Genomic DNA, 20,259 nt, shown 5'->3' with positions numbered 1-20,259 from the left:
CTTATTTTGGGTAGTGGTTACAGTTGTCAAAACTCATTGACGTGAGCACTTAAATGCTGTGCACGTACTGCCTGTAAATTACAGTCAGCTCTTGTATTATTGGGTTTTGAATTTTGGGGTTCAAACAACCGTGGATTCAAACTATTTGAAAAACAATTGTGCATGTACTGAACATGTACAGACTTTTTCTTGTTACTACTCATAAATAATACATTTTAACAACTATTTACATAACATTTATATTGTATTAGATATTATAAATAATCTAGAGATGATTTAAAGTACATGGGAAGATATCTGTAGGTTATATGTGAATACTATGCCATTTTATATAAGGGACTTGAATATCTGTGATTTTGGTATCTTGGGGGCAGGTGGTCTTGAAACCAATTCCCTGAGGATTCCTAGGGATGACTGCATACCTCAATTTTTACAAATGCAATTTTCTATCAAGCCCATGTCTATAGAGAAAAGAAATGGAAAACAGAATGTTTTAATTACAAAGTACTATTTGCTGCCTTTATCAAAGATTTATAAGAAAGAAATATGAAAGACAAGTACTACAAGACTTGAGAGTAGCAATGAAAGGAAATTGGGAATCTAGAAATCTGAGGGACGCCCAGAGTTAAAAAAGCTGCCCACGTCTGGATTTCACACAATTAAAGAGAAGACTATACAAAACTTTGAACAAAAATAGTTCCTTGTGCTTTCTCTTGTAAACAGAGGGACTTTTAGCCTTGCTGCAGATTAGATTAAGTATGTTAACTTCAGATAAAACACATTTCAAATGGTCAAATAAGAACCCCTAGTAGTTGAGAGAGAGACAGAAATAGGAGTAAGGAAGTAAAGGCACAAATCAGGCTTGGGATTTTTTGGTGTACTTATGGCCTAGAGTGACTATACAATTCATTGTCCAAACTGGGAAAAAGCAGAGAGCAAAAAAAGGGCATTATTATATAACCTGCCAAGACAAGGGTTATAAACTAAGACTGTCCCTGACAGTTTGGAACATGTAGTCACTCTATTACTTGCATATGGAATTTACTACAGGAACATAGTTTAAAAAAAAAAAGTTAAGTTTTGGGGGAAATAACATTGTCAAAAGCTCCACAAATGCTGCCTTATATGTAAGCCTTTGAATGACCCTTAAAACAATGTTTAAGACCTTGACAGTTTATGGGCAAAAAATAGGAAACAAAGGACATCTTCCCCAATGACCACATTAAGTGTGACCCTGGGTGAAAAAATAGGCAGAACCAGGTCCTAGAGAACAGTAAACACAGGAGTTCTTGCTAGAGAGCAGAATCAGAGTCTAATCAAGGGACATCCCCCACCCCAACCAAGGAGTCTTAAAAATGCTTCCTGCTATCCATGCTTTTTGTCACTGTCAGTATTCCTTATCCCAGAAGTTCTCTCAGCTTTAGAAGATTAAACACAAACTTGTAATTTGCTAACTGGGCCTAATGCAATAAATTATGGATACTGCACATAAAATGATGATGGTAAAAATAAACCCAAGACGTCTTTTACAAAAAAATCACTGAACTGATGGCCAGGAGGCTCTGATTCTCATCTGACCTTCACTATTAGCTATGACCCTGGATAAATTATGACTTCTCAGGACTTCAGTTCCTTCATTGTAAAATGAATTAGAAGGATGCCTTCCAATTTTATAATTCTAATTTAAAATTCTTGACCTCACCAAGCCAAAAGAAAACTACAAAAACCCTCTAAAAAATATTACCTAGAGAATCCATATGGATTAGTTGATCTGGTTTTTCAGCAAAAGCAATTCAGCACAATTTTTAAAAAGTTATATTGGCAAACAAAATTCCAGTGCACTTTCCTTTTTAATTTTTCACATTATTTTGGTCTCATTATAGTATAACGAAGAATAAAACTTTTTTTTTTTAAGTGGGGAAAGACATTTGCCTTCCATTTCATTAAGCATTAGAAACTAATTCAAAAAGAAGGCAATTCAACCCTGCTTCAAAATTTCAGTGCTTTTATAATATTTACAGACTAAAATTTAGAATGTTTTAAAAAACCCAAACTGCAATTTGAAGATTTTTAATATAAAAATCACAGTAACATTTTATTAGTTGCATAGACAAGAATAATACTTACTGAATCCTAAAAAATAGTATTTTTAAAGTAATTAAGATTTGAAAAATATGTGTGCTAAATTTCAACTTTTGATACCTCCTCAAATTTTTAGAAAAAAACAGCATTCAGAACTTTCTTCATCACTGGTGAAAGATATGACAAAAGCTAATAGTCTATATTAATACTTGTTATTCATAATTATCCAGCTTTATACATGTTTAAAAATAAAAACCAATCATTTTAAGAGAATACAACCCAAACTTTGTCACTTCAAATCACCCTATGTCAGGACAAGGAAAAAATGACAACATTTTGCAAATTCTGCTTTCATTCTGATGTTTCCATTTGAGTATTGATATAGAGATGCTGTATGTGACATTTCTTTTTTCTGGTCCTCTACCAGCAGGGAAGATTTTCCCTAACCCTACTGTCCGCTGTCACTGTCTATAGATTCTCATAGTTTCAGCTTTTCCAGAGAAAAAACTTTCCAATTCTTAAGACATGGGGAAGGTAGTTTTTTTCTGGCTGGGATGATGTGAGGAACTAAGAGTCCAACCAGTCCTGTGACAGACTTTCAGCTGATGATATGCTTTCAAAACCAAGCCTCACCTCCTGTAGTCTCCTGATAGCACGGTCATCCTCTCTGTAGTGCTTAGATGTTCACCTCCCTTTGTTCTACCTAGTCATAGCATCAAAATCTTTCTGTCTTCAAAGTTTATGGATTAGGGTTATTGAGGTCACCCTATCTCTCATCAAATAAAGAGCTGGAATTTTTGTTTCTACACCCTTTGTATTTATATAAATTTCTTTTGTAGAAGGCAGCCAGAAGTTGTTTCACTGCCATGTAAAACCAAAAATTACTGTGAATTATTTCATATACCACTTTTAATTATTTAAAGTCATAAGTCGGTTTTGGTCTACTGAGAACACATTCTCATCTCCCTTTTCCTAATTCCTTTGGAGAAAACCTCTCCCACTCCATGAGATCCCAGTGAGGCTTACAGTCACTGGGCAGTGTCCCTCTTCTATAGCACTGGGAAAACTGATGACCAGGCTGGCAAACCAGTATACACCATTCTTAGGTCACAATGATTGTTCAAATGGCTACACAAGTGGTCAAACAGAGTCAATGTACATCTTCTTAGAGGCAGGTAGCTGGATATTTGGCCTAACGAGTTCTCTATTGGTTGGAATTACTATATCAGAAGGATAACAATCTTAAGTTGCTAGTGATCAGCTTACTGACCATATGCCTCTGAAGAAATGACAAATAAAGAAACCAGCTGAGCTGAAAGAGTTCAGATGAGATCATCTGAGGTCCTGGCTGTTAACCATGCCTGAAGCCAGAGGCACTTCTGGAAATCATTACATAAACAATTAAACTCCCTTTATTTTCATAAGCTGGTTTAAGCTGGCTTCCTTTCATTGATGAAGGAGTCCTGATGGATACATCATTGAATCTAAATGTTCCAATTACTAATATTCAAACTACAAAACTCTACTTATTTGCCAAAAATTAAATAGTTTAATTTCTTTTATTCAAATAAAATCACAAATCAGGACTAAATGCAAATAAATGTCCTTTCCACCATTTAGGTAAGATACTTTGACTTTATTTGATATTTACATGTCTCAAGGTAGTCCTGTCTTTGAAAATGAGGTATATATATTCTGTAGTACTATAAACCCAACAGTCAATCACTGACAGAACAGCTTTATTCCTGGTACTTCAAACATTCTTATAACTGCTTTAAATCTTATCCGTGCTCTTAGTTTTTTAATAAAGTTCAAGTTGTATGACTCTCTTATAAAGCCTATGTCAAGGAATAAAAGAACACACCTCAAAATAATAGTATGATTTACATTTAAAAAATTAGTCAACCTCAATCTCTGAGTCAAAATTAGAGGTCAGAATAACTTCAACCTAAAGATTTGTGGGAAGGAGGTAGAAAGTAAGATCATGCTTCCCGAGAGACAGGCAGGAATGTTTAGATGTCTGTTCCACAGGCATTCTCCCTGGAGGGACTTCGTCATTATTATCTACAGGTCATTTGTGCTCACCAATCCAATAGTGACATTCTATACTTCTGGGTTTAAAGTTCTTTCCTGGGACTTCAGTTAGCTTCAAGTGCATATAGGAGTTAGGCAGGTAATTTAAAAGAGGAAACAGACTAAATGTTTTTGACATATTGCAATTATTTGCATTAAAAATAAAATTTTATTCAAATTCCAGCCTCTCTCTCTGGTTCTAGTTTTGTTTCCATGCACCATTTACACCTATCACCTTTAGTTTATCCATGTTTTTTTTCATTATGCTATCCTAATAATAGGTTTTTTTTTGTTTTTTTTTTTGGCACTGATACTCCATGTATATATTTAAATTATGTATGACTGAGCTAACAATAAAAATTTGGTTTATTGAGTGTATATATATATATGTGCCAGGCACTGTTCTAACTACTTTATATTAAATTATTTTGTCCTCAGTGCAAACCTATGAAGCAGGTGCCATTATCCCCATTTTATAGATGAGGACACCGAGGCACTGAGAAATCAACTTATCTAAAACCACAAAGCAAATAAGTTGTAAATTTGAGTGTGGGCATCCTGATGAAAGAATCCCTGCTCTTGTTACTCTTTCCACAAAGACATATGCCTTCTATTATGGGTTAAATTATGTACCCCAAAATGACCCAGGTACCTGTGAATGTGACCTCATTTGAATACAGTCTTTACAAATAGAATCTAATCAAGATGAGGTCATACCAGATTAGGCTAGGACCTAACCCAATATGACTGATATCCTTATTATAAGAAGAAAATCTGGACACTGTCAGACAGAATGGAAGACAATCATGAGAAGATAGGATCAGAGATTGGATTTATGCTGCCATATACTAAGGAACGCCTGAGGCTTTCAGAAACTAGATGAGGCAGAATCCTCTTCTACAGGCCGCTGAGTGAGGTTGGCCTTGCCAATAGATTTCAGATTTCTAGCCTCCAAAACTCTAAGAAAAATTTCTGTTGTTTAAAGTCACTCCTCTTGTGGTACTTAGCCATGTCAGCTCTAGAAAACAAATACTATCTTTCACTTATACTGAAATATGCCATCTCTTCAACATGATATTTGCAATTTTAACAGAGATGACAGCAGAAGTAGGATTTAGCTCTCCTCTTATTTCTATTTAAAGAAAAACAATAGCAAGGGGTGGGACTGTGATAACCAAAAAACACAGTATTTCATCTAACAGAGGCAGATTATTTAGCACTAATCAATGACTACCACGTGGAAATATAGGACCAAAGATGACAGATCTTCCAGTATGCACAAGAATCCAGCAGCCTAGATTTTGTGCATTAAATTATTTAATAACAAATTAGTTCCTGGTAATAATAATACTTAATAACTGATGCATTAAAAATAAAATAAAAAATATTGTGCTGGTCAAACAGAACACATTTACAGACCAACTTTGGCTACAGGTTCAGGTTTTTACAGTCTCTACTTTGTCCAGTTTCTTTGCTTTCTATGTCTATTTCCCTTCAATTTAATTTCACTTGGCCCTAACTGGAGTCATTCATCTACCAGTTCTAGGAAGCAGGCATAGCACTGGCACTGGAAATCATGTTGAAGTCAATACCTTAAGACTAGAAAACTCTTTGTGATGTAACTGATACCAAGGCATACGGATGAAGAGGAGTCACATACACTTAAGAAACTATGACTCTGTGGGTACACTCTTAGAGATCCACATCTTAAGATCTGTTCCTCTATTCTGTCAGCTGATAACCAATATCAAAGAGTTTCAACTGGGGTAAGGGTTTTATGTAAGCCTAGGAAATGACCTTGGTTCTTCTCAGACTCCTGTGACATCATTCATTGTACTATCCTTATAATTTAATGGATTCCTCAAAATTCTTATCTCCTACATGTATATTTGAAGGAGTCACAAGTGGATTACAATAGCCCATAACTGTTGCTTGGTATGCATCAATCTGTAATCTATAAATTGCCCAGAAACAGGAAAAACAATCTTTGGTTTTTGTTTTGTTTTTTTTTTGGCGGTACTGGGGATTGAATCCAGGGGTGTTCTACTACTGAGCTACATAGTCCCAGTTCTTTTTAAAACTTTTTATGATTTTGAGACAGGGTCTTACTGATTTGCCACACCTGGTCTCAAACATGTAATCCTGCCTAAGCCTCCCAAGTAGCTGGGGTTACAGGTACACACCACCACACCTGGCAATGGAAAAGCAGTTTTGTAAAAACAGTTTTATAAAATGTGACTTTATTCTTTAGGTTTGTTCTAAAACCTCACAAATATGGGGGAAAATGTTCTGAGAATGTTAACATCAATAAGTCACACTGCCTAACAATCCTCATTGGCAATGAGCATCTACTGGGGGTTGAATGTAGTTGATGTAGCATAGAAACTGATGATTGATCCTGGCAAGTGAAAGGAGGAATTGATACACTGCCAGGACACTCTCTGCTACACTGAGATATTAAATGGACAGTGATGCAGTTTGGCACACCATGGTATTTAGGACTTGCAAAACTGATGAACATTATTTTTGGAAAATTTATAGCAATACTAAGAAATGTAAAACCACAAAGTCAGTCCAAGTCATCTCGTTTAATATTTGTTCTGTTTGTTTGCTTGAATTAAGAATTTCTCACACTTCCATTGGTTTTTATGCATCTGAAATCACACTGAATCTCACTAGCTTATTTTTCTCACAAGCCAAATTGACCAGTAAAGTAAGTGTTAACCCATATGACAGAGAAAGATATTGATGCTCTGAAGCACTAAATAATTTGTTCAGGGTTATTAGTGACAAGGGTAAGGCTTGTACTCAAACCTCCTCATTCTGAGTTCAATGATTTCTCCCACAAATAAAAGTCATGAAAACTTACAAGACTAGGCTCTTTCTACAGACAGCCAGACCCGTAAGCAAAGTCAATTTCTATTGCTGACTTGACTTTTGGACTCAGATAAGTTTTTAAACTTCTCTAAATCCCAAGTTCCTATTTGTGAAATGGAATTAGAATGATAAAATATATGTAAAGAACATGGTATAGAGTATGCACTTGATAATTTTAAATGTTATTTGACTTCCCCTTCTTTCCTACCGAATCTAGCAACTCTAAGTAAACCATCCATTCTCTGTTTAAACATCTGGGTGACTAGTGAAAACTACATAAAAGGTAACTCAAAGGATATAAAGATATTGATAAAACAATAATAAATTCACTGTTAAGGCAAAAAACCCATAGAAATTGTTGATATATTATATAGGATAACAGAATAGTTATTTTTTAAAAATTCATGATGTTGAATCTTTTTTAGAGGGAGGTGGGTCATGTCAAAACTTCAGGCTTTGAACTTATTCTGTGCTGTCTAATGAATATGGCTAATTATCTTCAAATAAAAAAATTCAAAACACATCAAAGAGATATGAAATGTTTCCAACCTATGGTGTGGTTTGAGTTTGTATACCTTAGGAGCTATCATGTGCCACCTGGGTCAGAAGCAAAAGAGTTGCCAAGATCATCTGGCTTGTCAGTGCTGCAAAAGAACTGAAATTCTGACTCCATTAAAAATTCCACTCTGCTGATTCAAATATCAGTAGGTGAGGATGAGTTGGAGGCACTTATGGATTGGCCATAGCAGGGGATGGAACTAAATGGGAGGCTAGAGGCTGCTTGCTCTCTTTAAAAAAATAGGGAAAGAATTGTAAGCTTAGAATAAGGACTGGTGGTTCAGTCAGGGGCCTCACATAATCTGCCAGCAGAAAATTAAGCAATTATCAAATTTAATATTAACAATATTAAAATGCATAGGATGATTCAGGACGTTTCTTCAAATTTCAACTTAATGCTAGAGAACTGTGAGCCAACAACTACCTTATATATGTGACTCTGGTTCTTGGCACAATCTTGCAGGACTGGGGTTGTGTTATTGCATATGTGTGAGGTTATTAAGTGCTTTATAATGATTATGTTGAAGGTCATATCCTCATACACATAACTTCACTTACTATTATAAATCAGACATGTACATGAGTAGACAATGGTCTCTTTCCATTAAATGCAAAGTGGCTGAAATTACTGTTTAAGTTGCTAGGTCATAAGAGAAAAGAGATCAAAATTAATGAGGGTGAAGTTGTATAATCAGTTTATAAAACAAATCATGCCGAGGTCAAGGCTGACATCACCAACTCCCACATATCTAAGTATACTTAAAAATGTGACTCTTCTCTTTTCTCATAACTGTTGCTCTACTTCAAGTTTTTCCTTATTTCTCTTCCATTCACATGTAGTTGAGGAATCATTTATCTTGGCAAAGACCAATTTGATCATGTCACCCACCTCAGAAACCTCTGAAGGTTTCCCACTGCTTGAGGGACAGAGGCCCAATTCCTCAGCAGGGGATTCATAGCTCTCCTAAATTTGGCCCATCCTTCTAATTCAGGGGTTTTCAACCTTGGCTGAATATCAGAACCACTAGGGGAGCTTTAAAAATAAATAGGATTATGCCCCATGCCCCAGAAATTCTATTTAATAGTTCTGGGGAAGATCCAGGGACTTGTAGCTTTAAAAATAGATGGATGACTTATGGACTGCCAGGGCTGAACCACTGATCTAATTTTCCCACCTATTATTTCACCCAACATGAACTAACTCTTCTGCTCTAGCCAGTAATGACTGTTGTTTGTCTCCAGTCCTCTATGCAAGCTGTTAATCCAACATGGAATAGCATTTTCTTTCTAGCTTTTTATTTATATCTTCACCTTCTTCTGAAACTAAGTGAAATCCCACCACTATTTTTAGAACCATAGTGAATCTTAATGATGTTGCAATTCTGATAATCCTCAAGGCATTCATTACCTCTATAAAGTATTTTATGGCAATTAATAACACTGTTTTCACTGTGAATATTTCTTTAATATTTTGCTCCTTGTGTTTCTGGCTCCTGAGGGAAGGTAAACTTTTCATAACATCTTTTGTTCCCACTTCCTAGCCCCTAGCATCAGCAGTAGTATTAAGCATAAAGTAAATACTTGCGGGCTCAATACGTAGGATGACTGAATAAATTCTCTGAAATTTATGAAGTGTTTTTTTTCTTACAGCCTGACAACCTAAACTGTCAACCTTAAGGGTTGTTTATACTCACAGTGACATGTTTTTTCATGAGGCATCATTATGCTCATGTAGAAAATCACTGTTCACAAAGACTGATTTGATGTCAAATATAGGGGTGATACCAATAAATGTGTTTTTCCCTATAAATAAAAATTACTGTTCATGTTTATATATTTTCCATGTTTATTATATTTTCCATGTACACACAATCTATTGTTTGTAGAAGAGCAGAAAGGGAGATATAGTAAAAGAGCTACTAAGCTGTCAATACCTGACTTATAAAAGATCCACCAATGTGAAAGGCCAGCTGAAGCCCCATTCCCATTCTAATTCACTATGGGGAGGTCCAGAAGAGCAAGTGTTCTTTTCTTCTCAATTTAGGTGACATAAATGAACCTGTAGATACATGCTTGTAATGCAAATACTGAAAACTAAAAAGCTACTGGTAGGAGAGTATCTAATATGAGTCACCACAAAGCTCCGGCTCAGCCCAGCAAGCTCATGTCCTGTTTCTGGTGCATGGGAGACATACTTCCATACCCAGAACTCCACAAAACATTGTTGTACATGGGGTCTGCCTATAGTTGAAGTAGCACTGGTACTTATGAGTTAAACACTCTTGGGAGAGCTGGCTGAGAATCAAACCACTATTTATAACATTGTTTTTGTGGAAAAATGCTTTCTGCAGTCTGAACAATAGAATTACACATGAACTTCTGGAATACAGCTTATTCTTAGGCTGGGGAATGACTGTATCTTATTAATGGCAGCCAGGAGTACACTGCAAGAAAGAATAACTGGCACTAATGTGGACAGTACATATCTATGGGATGAAAGACAGGGGGGACGATGGGAAGAAAGCCAAGTGTATTCTTAATTTTTTAAGCAAATATTTACTGAGCACCATTTCAGGCTCTCCTGAGTGCTGTGGGAGACAAAAATTCATCAGACATGATCTTTGACCTTATATATCTTACAACCTAGGATGGGAGCTATGACAGACACAAACCCAAACAATAAAGCTGCTGTTAACAGTGATAAAAACAAACATTAGATGCAGTCAGCAGAGAACTGGAAAGAGTACTTCTAGATGGAGTAGCTGGGAAGACTTCATGGAAAGATTTGCACAAGATTTTAAGATGCAGAAGAAATAGCAAGAGGAGAGCAGAGAATCACAGGCAGGAAATACAGTACAATTTAAGGACAAAGAAGGACAATGTGAGTTTAGAGAATAGGAAATTCTGGTTGGTTCAACTGGGCGATATTTCAGGGAGCATGGTAGGGGGCTTTGAATGCCATGCAAAGGAACTGAATTATTAAAGGGATTCTATACACATATTTATGCAGAATACAACATAGAGGAAGACAATGAATACAGAAAGACCATGAAGAGATGATTTTAAGAATTGAGGTTGGTTAAGATAACCTTTCAAATGCCATAATTTTAATCATTCTTTATGGCTGAGTAATATTCCATTGTATATATATACCACAGTTTCTTTATCCACTCATCAATTGAAGGGCATCTAGGTTGGTTCCACAGTCTGGCTATTGTGAATTGAGCAGCTATGAACATTGATGTGGCTGTATCTCTGTAGTATGCTGATTTTAAGTCCTTTGGGTATAGGCCTTATGGCATTTGCAGGCAAATGGATGAAATTGGAGAATATCATGCTAAGTGAGATAAGCCAATCTCAAAAAGCCAAAGGACGAATGATATCGCTAATAAGTGGAGGATGACACATAATGGGGGGGAGGGAAGGGTTAGTGTTAGGGTTAGAGTTAGGGTTAGGGAGGGGGGCAAGTATGGAGGAAGGAAGTACTGTATAGAGGGTAAAGAGGGGTGGGAGGGGTGGGGGGAAGGGAAAAAATAACAGAATGAATCAAACAACATTACTCTATGTAAATTTATGATTACACAAATGGTATGCCTTTACACCATGTACAAACAGAGAAACAACATGTATCCCATTTGTTTACAATAAAAAAAAAAATAAATAAATAAAGATAACCTTTCAAGTCAGGTTTTTGAACAAATAAACATTTAAGGTTCATGTGCTAGTTGATTAATAAATTACTTCCTTTTACAAGAATGTAGAAATTATTAAGGAAAGTTAGATGTGAACTTCAAAAAAATAAAAAAACAAAATATTAGCTCAAAGGAAAAACCATTTTAAAAGCACTGTTTAGCATATGGTTAAGACTTTATGACTAGATTTGCTACAAATACAAGGATGATTCTGAGGTATTTGCTTCCTTTTAAAAATAATATGTGTTTAAACATTATATTTTAAAAGCATATGAAATTTAATATGAAATTGTTATTCCACTATTGTCCAAGATCACTTATTCAATATGCAAGGTCACTATAAGATACTCCATCATGAAATTTTATTATTAAGGAAGTGTCACAGTTGGTGGACTTAATTATTTGTTTTTAAATCTTAAGCTGCTGCTAAGATAGGTGCAAACCAACTTACTTGAGGTGATTTGACTTAGCAAACGTCTTCTATCTTCAAAACTTCAGTGTTAGATGACACAGCATTCATCTTCTCTGAAAACAAATGAAATGGAAGAAATGAAATTGAAAAAACTGATAGGTAGCTTATAGAAACCAATTGGATGATTACACCTAAAGACCATAAAAGAATTATATGAAGTACTATAGAACTTATATTACTTATACTATGCATAATTTAAAAACTTAAAATAAAAACCTCGAGCTGTGCTCAGAGACTTCTAAAATAGAAGATACAATACTTCACATATTTTATGTCAATCTCCTATATTATTAGACATTTAAGCCTGATTTAAACTGAATTATTTAAAATTTAGCTGACATTTGAGCCCTACTCAGTATTATGGTCAGCAGGATGATATGAAGCTAAGTGAGAGACAGTTCCTACTCTCAAGAAACCCATAAAACCCCAGAGAAGACTAATATGAGTAACTCCAAATCAAGACAGACATAGTACTATAAGTGATACAAGGCACTATGGAACATTGGAAAGAAAAAATGTGGGAAGGCTCTGCATTCTGGACTGAATATGGAAAGGGAGAGACTGTTAGGAGACAGATAAGGACTGATTATGGAGAGGGAGAGACTGTTAGGAGACAAATAAGTACTAAAATTTTGAGTTGAAGTCAAGTCATACTATAAAAGGTTAAATACTAGATTTAGCATGTTGCTTCAGTAGTCGGCTGGAGATGTAGCTTGGTAAAAGAGTGCTTGCCCAGCATCAGCATGTACAAGGCCCTGTGTTCAATCCCTAGTACTATGCCAAAAAAAAAAAAAAAAAAAAAAGAACATTCAGTAGAAAATACATTCACATTTAGATTATATTTTTTTTTATTAATTTTAATTAAAAATCATAAATTTACATAGGGCAATGTTGTTTGATTCATTCTGTTATTTTTCCCCTTCCCCCCACCCCTCTTTTCCCTCTATACAGTCCTTCCTTCCTCCATTCTTACCATCCTCTTTATCCCTAACCCTAAACCTAACCTTAACCCTAACGCTAACCCCTCCTACACCCCCTTATATGTCCTCATCCACTTATCAGAGAGATCATTCGTCCTTTAGTTTTTTGAGATTGGCTTATCTCACTTAGCATGATATCCTCCAATTTCATCCATTTGCCTGCAAATGCCATAATTTTATCATTCTTCATGGCGGAGTAATATTCCATTGTATATATATGCCACAGTTTCTTTATCCATTCATCAACTGAAGGGCATCTAGGTTGGTTCCACAATCTGGCTATAGTGAATTGAGCAGCTATGAACATTGATGTGGCTGTATCTCTGTAGTATGCTGATTTTAAGTCCTTTGGGTATAGGCCAAGGAGTGGGATAGCTGGGTCAAATGGTGGTTCCATTCCAAGCTTTCTGAGGAATCTCCATACTGCTTTCCAGAGTGGCTGCACTAATTTGCAACCCCACCAGCAATGTATGAGTGTACCTTTTTCCCCACATCCTCGCCAACACCTATTATTGCTTGTGTTCTTGATAATCGCCATTCTAATTGGGGTGAGATAGAATCTTAGGGTGGTTTTGATTTGCATTTCTCATATTACTAGAGATGTTGAACACTTTTTCATCTATCTGTTGAGCTTGTACATCTTCTGTGAAGTGTCTGTTCATTTCCTCAGCCCATTTGTTGATTGGATTATTTGTATTCTTGGTGTAGAGTTTTTTGAGTTCTTTATAGATTCTGGAAATTAGCGCTCTATCTGAAGAATGAGTGGCAAAGATTTTCCCCCACTCTGTAGGCTCTCTCTTCACATTACTGATAGTTTCCTTTGCTGAGAGAAAGCTTTTTAGTTTGAATCTATCCCAGTGGTTGATTCTAGCTTTTATTTCTTGTGCTATGGGAGTCCTGTTAAGGAAGTCTGATCCTAAGCCAACAATTTGAAGGTTTGCACCTACTTTTTCTTCTATAAGATGCAGGGTCTCTGGTCTGATTCCGAGGTCCTTGATCCATTTTGAGTTGAGTTTTGTGCAGGGTGAGAGATAGGGATTTAGTTTCATTCTGTTGCATATGGATTTCCAGTTTTCCCAGCACCATTTGTTGAAGAGGCTATCTTTTCTCCACTGCACATTTTTGGAACCTTTGTCTAGTATGAGAAAATTGTATTTATTTGGGTTTGTGTCCATGTCCTCTATTCTGTACCATTGATCTACCTGTCTATTTTGGTACCAATACTATGCCGTTTTTGTTTGCCGTTTTGTTTGCTTTGTAATAGAGTTGAAGATCTGATATTGCCATACCTCCTGCTTTGCTCTTTCTACTGAGGATTGCTTTAGCTATTCTGGGTTTCTTATTCTTCCAGATGAATTTCATAATTGCTTGCTTTATTTCTGTAAGGTACACCATTGGGATTTTAATTGGAATTGCATTGAATCTGCATAGCACTTTTGGTCGTATGGCCATTTTGATTTAATTCTGCCTACCCAAGAACATGTGAGATCTTTCCATCTTCTAAGGTTTTCTTTAATTTCTTTCTTTAGTGTTCTGTACTTCTCATTGTAGAGGTCTTTCACCTCTTTTGTGAGATTGATTCCCAAGTATTTTATTTTTTTCGATGCTATGGTGAATGGGGTAGTTTTCATAATTTCTCTTTCTGAAGTTTCATCACTTATGTATAAAAATGCATTGGATTTATGAGCATTGATCTTGTAACCTGCTACTTTACTGAATTCACTTATGAGTTCTAAGAGTTTTCTGGTGGAATTTCCAGGTTCCTCTAAATATATAATCATGTCATCAGCGAACAGGGATAGTTTGAGTTCCTCTTTTCCCAATTTGTATCCCTTTAATTTCTTTGGTTTGTCTAATTGCTCTGGCCAGAGTCTCAAGAACGATATTGAATAGAAGTGGTGAAAGAGGGCATCCCTGCCTTGTTCCAGTTTTTAGGGGGAATGCTTTCAGTTTTTCACCATTTAGAATGATATTGGCCATGGGCTTAGCGTAGATGGCCTTTACTATGTTAAGGAATGTTCCCACTACCCCAATTTTCTCTAGTGTTTTGAGCATGAAGGGGTGCTGTATTTTATCGAATGCTTTTTCTGCATCTATTGAAATAATCATGTGATTCTTATTTCTTTCTTTTGCCTAATTGCTCTGGCTAGAGTTTCAAGGACAATGTTGAATAGAAGTGGGGAAAGAGGCCATCCCGCCTTGTTCCAGTGCTTAGAGGAATGCTTTCAGTTTTTCTCCATTTAGAATGATGTTGGACTTGGCTTTGTTGTATATAACTTTTACGGTGTTGTGGTATAGTCCTCCTATCCCTAGTTTTTCAAGTGTTTTAAACATGAATGGATGCTGTTTTTGTCAAAACGCTTTTTCTGTATCTATTGTAATAATCATGTGATTCTTGTCTTTAAGTCTATTAATGTCATGAATTATATTTTATGATTATGTTGAGCCAACCTTGCATTGCTTGGATAGAGCCCACTTGATCATGGTGCACTGTTTTTAATGTATTTTTGTATGTGACTTGCTAGTATTAAGAATTTTTGCATCTATATTTATCAGGGATATTGTTCTGTAGTTTTCTTTCCTTGATGAGTCTGTCTGGTTTTGGTATCAGGGTGATACTAGCTTTATAGAATGAGTTTGGAAGGGTTACCTCCTTTTCTATTTCATGGAATAATTTTAGAAGGATTGGTGTTAGTTCCTCTTTGAATGTCTGGTAGAACTTGACTGAGAATCCATCTGGTCCTGGGCTTTTCTTTGTTGGTAGGCTTTTGATAGGGTCTTCAATTTCATTACTTGAAATCAATCTGTTTAAATTTTCTGTGTCCTCCTGATTGAATTTGAGTAGGTCATATGTCTAGAAATTTGTCGATGTCTTCAAGATTTTCTAATTTTTGGAGTATAAGTTTTCAAAATAGTTTATGATTATCCTATGTATTTCAGTAGTGTCTGTGGTAGTATTTCCTTTTTTATCACAAATTTTAATAATTTGAGTTTTTCCCCCTTTTGGTTAGCTTAGCTTAGGATTTATCAATTTTAGTTATATTTTCAAAGAATCAACATTTTGTTCCATTGATTTTTTTTTGAATTTTTTTTGTATTTCAATTTCATGTTGGCTCAGATTTTAATTATTTCCTATACTGTGCTTTGGGTGTTGATTTGTTCTTCTTTTTCTAGGGCCTTGAGATTAAGTGTTAGATTGTTTAGTTGGTGTCTTTCTAGTCTTTTAATGAATGCACTCAAGGCTCTGAACTTTCCTCTTAGAACCACCCTCATAGTGTCCAAGAGATTTTGATATGTTTGTATCACTATTCTCATTTATCTCTTAAGTATTTTTTTTTCTTACTTCAGCCTTGATTTCTTCTGCTGGCCATTCATTATTCTATAGCATATCATTTACTCTGCAGGTGTTAGAGTAACTTTTATTTTTTATCTTATCATTGATTTCTAATTTCATTCCATTATGATCTGATGGAATGCAAGGTATTATCTCTATTTTTTTGTATTTGTTAAGAGTTGCTTCCTTAGATATGGTCTATTTTAGAAAATGATCCATGTGCTGTTGAGAAGAAAGCATATTTGGTCACTGATGGATGAAATATTCTATTTACGTCTGATAAATCTAGATTGTTGATTGTATTTTTTAGTTCTGTAGTTTCTTTAGTTTTTGTTTGGAAGATCTATCCAATGATTAGAGAGACATGTTAAAAGTCACCCAGTATTATTGCGTTGTTGTCTACTTGATCCTTGATATTGAGAAGGGTTTGTTTGAAAGTAGAAGTAAAAATTTAAAGGAAGAGAGAAAGAGAGAGAGAACAATAGAATTTTTCTGTTAGCAAAAGCAAATGAAAAGAAAGAGAATCAATGGAAACAGACAAGTTAAAAACAATACAAAAAATGTATGTGTGTGTGTATATATATATATATACACACACACTAATATATATACTAATCAAAAACCATAGCCCCCAAAAGACAGAGTCAGAGAAGCAACTACGTTTAAAAAAATGCTAGAAATAAGAAAAGTGAGGCAAAAATATGTATGTACAAATATCCTTGTGTGAAGATTTTAAATCAGCACACTTTCAGGGCCCTGCAGCTGTCAATTCATTCAGGGATACTGCACCCCAGGAATCTCCCTGGATTCCTCTTGTGAAGTGGAGGAGCCAATTTTTTGCCCTGTCTGCCACCTGTATTCCCCTGGGAAACTCTCCATGCCTGAATTCTCCTTGTTTCCTAGGCACACTCAGAGTCATGTGGTGGGCATCTGTCAGGTATGGTTTTCAGACCAGCTCAATTACACAGGTCTGGGCTCTTCACTTGCTCCCACAGCTGCCAGCCACTGTATCATGGTGGGAACATGGCTCCTGACACATCTGTCATGCGTGGCATGTTTCCCACCCTCTGCATCAGTCCAGCAGTGTCCTTTGTCTCTGATTTCTCTGTACCAAGACACAGCATGGTGCCACCTTAAATGCAGGTTCTCTTAGTCCCCCTGCTCACTTCATCCTCAGTGGATCAGCCAGCTGCTGCTGCTGCTGGCAGTGGGTTTTCTTCTTTTATTTTATTATAGCTAACCTGAGTCCCCAAGCTGTTCTGAGAGTTCAGAATTAAATCCCATTAAAGACCTCTTTCACCACCTCACTGAGAAGTTATTTATGCACTTTCTTGCCACCATTTTCCTGTTCTCCCCCAAATTCTAGATTTTTGCAGTGCTGGGGATTGAACCCAGGGCCTTGTGCTTGCAAGGCAAGCAAATTCTAGATTTTAAAGAAGGGTTGATATGCTCCTTTGCTCCCCAGGGTCCATTCAGGAATCTGTGTGCCTCCTTTATTTATGAGTTCCTTGACTTATAAATCTTCCATTACTTTCTCTCCTTCCTAATTCCTTTTATTGGTTGACTTTCAGGACACTGTTTCAGCTTCCTCAATGATGTCAGTATCAGACTTGAGATAATCATCTATATTCCACACCAGTGATTAAAATATTTCTCCAAATTAATGGATTTGAGTTTCTAGTACTAAGAACTCTTTAGTTATTGTTGTTGATACCGGGATTAAGCCCAGGAATGCTTGTCCACTGAGCCACATCCCCAGCCCTTTTTATTTTTATTTTGAGGCAGGATCTTGCTAAGTTGCTTCAGGCCTTGCTAAGTTGCCAACGCTAGAGTGAAACTTGCAGTCCTCCTGCCTCATCCTCCTGAGTTGCTGGAATTACAGGCATACGGCACCAACAGAACTCATCTTTTAACTTCATTGACTCTATCAACCAAGATTGTTCTAATTTTTAAATACCGAAAACTCCCTCTATACCGTTCTCCTTTTCTCTGACAACTATTTTTCTCTCAAATTCAGATATTCCTTCATTCATATAATACTTCTTAATCTCTCTGTCCTTCCATCCATCCTCTCTCCTTCTGCCTTCCCCTCTCTGCATCAATAGATGGCTTACAGTTGGATCCAGATTCTTCAGCTTTACTCCCTATATACAAAATTTTTATCCATCTTCCTTCCTTTACTTTTGTTCTAATCATAAAAAACTTTCTCCTCTTTACATGGACTAGCGGAATTCTTATTCTCATCTTCTCTTGAGTTTGCCCCATATATATCATTCTTCACTCTTCCTTTCCATTTTTTTCCTTTTACTAGCATTAAAAATGAATTAAAAACAACAACTAGAACAACAAAAACTTTAAGTTCACTTTCTTCAGCTTCACTTTCAGACTATACTGGACTTATTAGAAGAGCAAATTTGATTAATCATAATTCTACTTCTCTCCTCCCCACTTTTAAATCTCCCAATTAATAGAAATTTCTACTCTCCTTTATTGCCTTCCTGAAAAATCTTTCTAAGTTCATCAGTAAGTGGTAAGTTCTTCTTGGTCCTTCTTCCCTAAAGAGGTAGGAATGTACACTCCTTTCTTTTGTTGTTCTTATGTGACTTCATTGATTGATATCAATCTTTTGTAGCAGGCCCTTCCTCAAATTAAATAAACCATTTAGGAGATGAACAAACTATTACATTGACTTAATGCAGTAAGAGATACCAATGTAGTTGATTCTGACGTGGTACCCCAGAGAGGAAATGAGTATAGTGTTTTTCTTATGGGTTGGGCTCTGAAGTTCTAGGACAGAATATCAGAAATAAAATGAGTCATGGGATTGGTTGATTTCTTAAGATTATGGTTGATGCAAATGATGCATGGTTCTGATTGAAAAGAAAGATCTATTAAAGCTTGAAGACATTCTGTGTTCATAACAGTATAACTGAAGGTTGGTGATTGTTCCAGTTCTCAGTTTTGCATAATTGATAGGATGGTTATTCTGGTTCTCACTTTGAAGCACATCTTCAATGAATTTTTAAAATTTACTTCCATTGCAACAGTTGCCCTGTTTTTTTATTTTTTATTTATTTATTTTTTTATCTTGACCATTGCAGTAACACAAGATCTCACTGCCTGTAGTTAAATAAATCAGTGTCTGTGTGTCCCTCATATGCAGTATGTAGTTTGGCTTATGGGCCTTGAATACACTGCCTCTTGAATTTTCTCACAGTAACTCATACATTAAAACAAAAGCCATGTGTTTAAAATCTAAATGTGGACGGGGCGATCCAAGATGGCGGACTAGAGGGTGACTGCATCTCCAGTTGCTCCAGAACCCAGGATTCAAGAAGGGGAGGCATTGAGAGACTCGGACTAAAATAGAGCCTTGGGGTAAGTCTCCCCTACCCGGTGAAGCAGTGAACGCTGCCCGGGTGGCAGGCCCGGATTCGGGTGGCTTATTAGAGTAAGGCAGAGCAGCAAGAGTCCTCCCCAGGTGGCCCTGCCCACTCCGGTGGTAGGCTCCTCCCACAGGGCCAGATTCTCCAACATCTAGGAGCAAGCCCCCCATTGAGAGCCTTTCTGCACAGAACCAAGCTTCAAGTCCCTGAACCAGGGCGGCGAGATCCTGCCCACAGGTTGCTTCAGGGACCAGGACAGGGCAGCCCGGCTCCCTCCCGCGGGAAGTGCCTTTCCAGGCTAGCTTCTCGGAGCAGACCCCCCAGTGACAGCCTTTCCACACGGAGCCAGCTCCAAGTCCTGGAACCAGTAGCGGGCTAGGGGCAGCTTTCCTTGGAAGCACTGCATTATCAAGTTACTCCAAGATTTCAGGCTACTGAAGGCAGGAAGGTGATACACTGGAAATCTACAGGGACACTATAAGCCAATAGAAGAATTCTGAAATAACACAAAGTCCCACTGACATCTGACCAATATGAGAAAACAAGGGAAGAAAATGTCCCAAACAAACCTAGATACTATATCAATAAAACCCAATGACAGCACAGCAGAAGAAATGTCAGAAAGGGAGTTCAGAATGTACATAATTAAAATGATCAGGGAAGCAAACGAGGAGATGAAAGAGCAAATGCAGGCATTAAATGATTGCACCAATCAACAGTTAAAGGAGCAAATACGGGAAGCAAGAGATCATTTCAATGAAGAGTTAGGGATATTAAAAAAAACCAAACAGAAATCCTTGAAATG

At 36.5% G+C, this 20,259-nt stretch overlaps 1 protein-coding gene across 25 annotated transcripts in view; it reads right to left on the bottom strand.

Moving 5' to 3' along the window:
* The window catches only part of ZNF438 (zinc finger protein 438), a 203,281-nt gene that overhangs the window by 94,260 nt on the left and 88,762 nt on the right, over positions 1 to 20,259 (bottom strand). For 23 of the 25 annotated variants that reach the window (XM_079105836.1, XM_079105833.1, XM_079105821.1 and 20 more), the window contains one exon: positions 11,734 to 11,807. The gene's annotated coding sequence lies outside the window, so the exon portion shown is untranslated. Of the gene's footprint in view, positions 1 to 11,733; positions 11,808 to 12,425; positions 12,523 to 20,259 lie in introns of all 25 variants that reach the window. The other 2 variants (XM_079105823.1, XM_079105831.1) reach the window with 1 other exon arrangement.

Source organism: Sciurus vulgaris, assembly GCF_902686455.1.
Source record: "Sciurus vulgaris genome assembly, chromosome: 12".
Classification (NCBI taxonomy): domain Eukaryota; kingdom Metazoa; phylum Chordata; class Mammalia; order Rodentia; family Sciuridae; genus Sciurus; species Sciurus vulgaris.
This window is presented reverse-complemented; position numbering and strand designations above follow the sequence as displayed.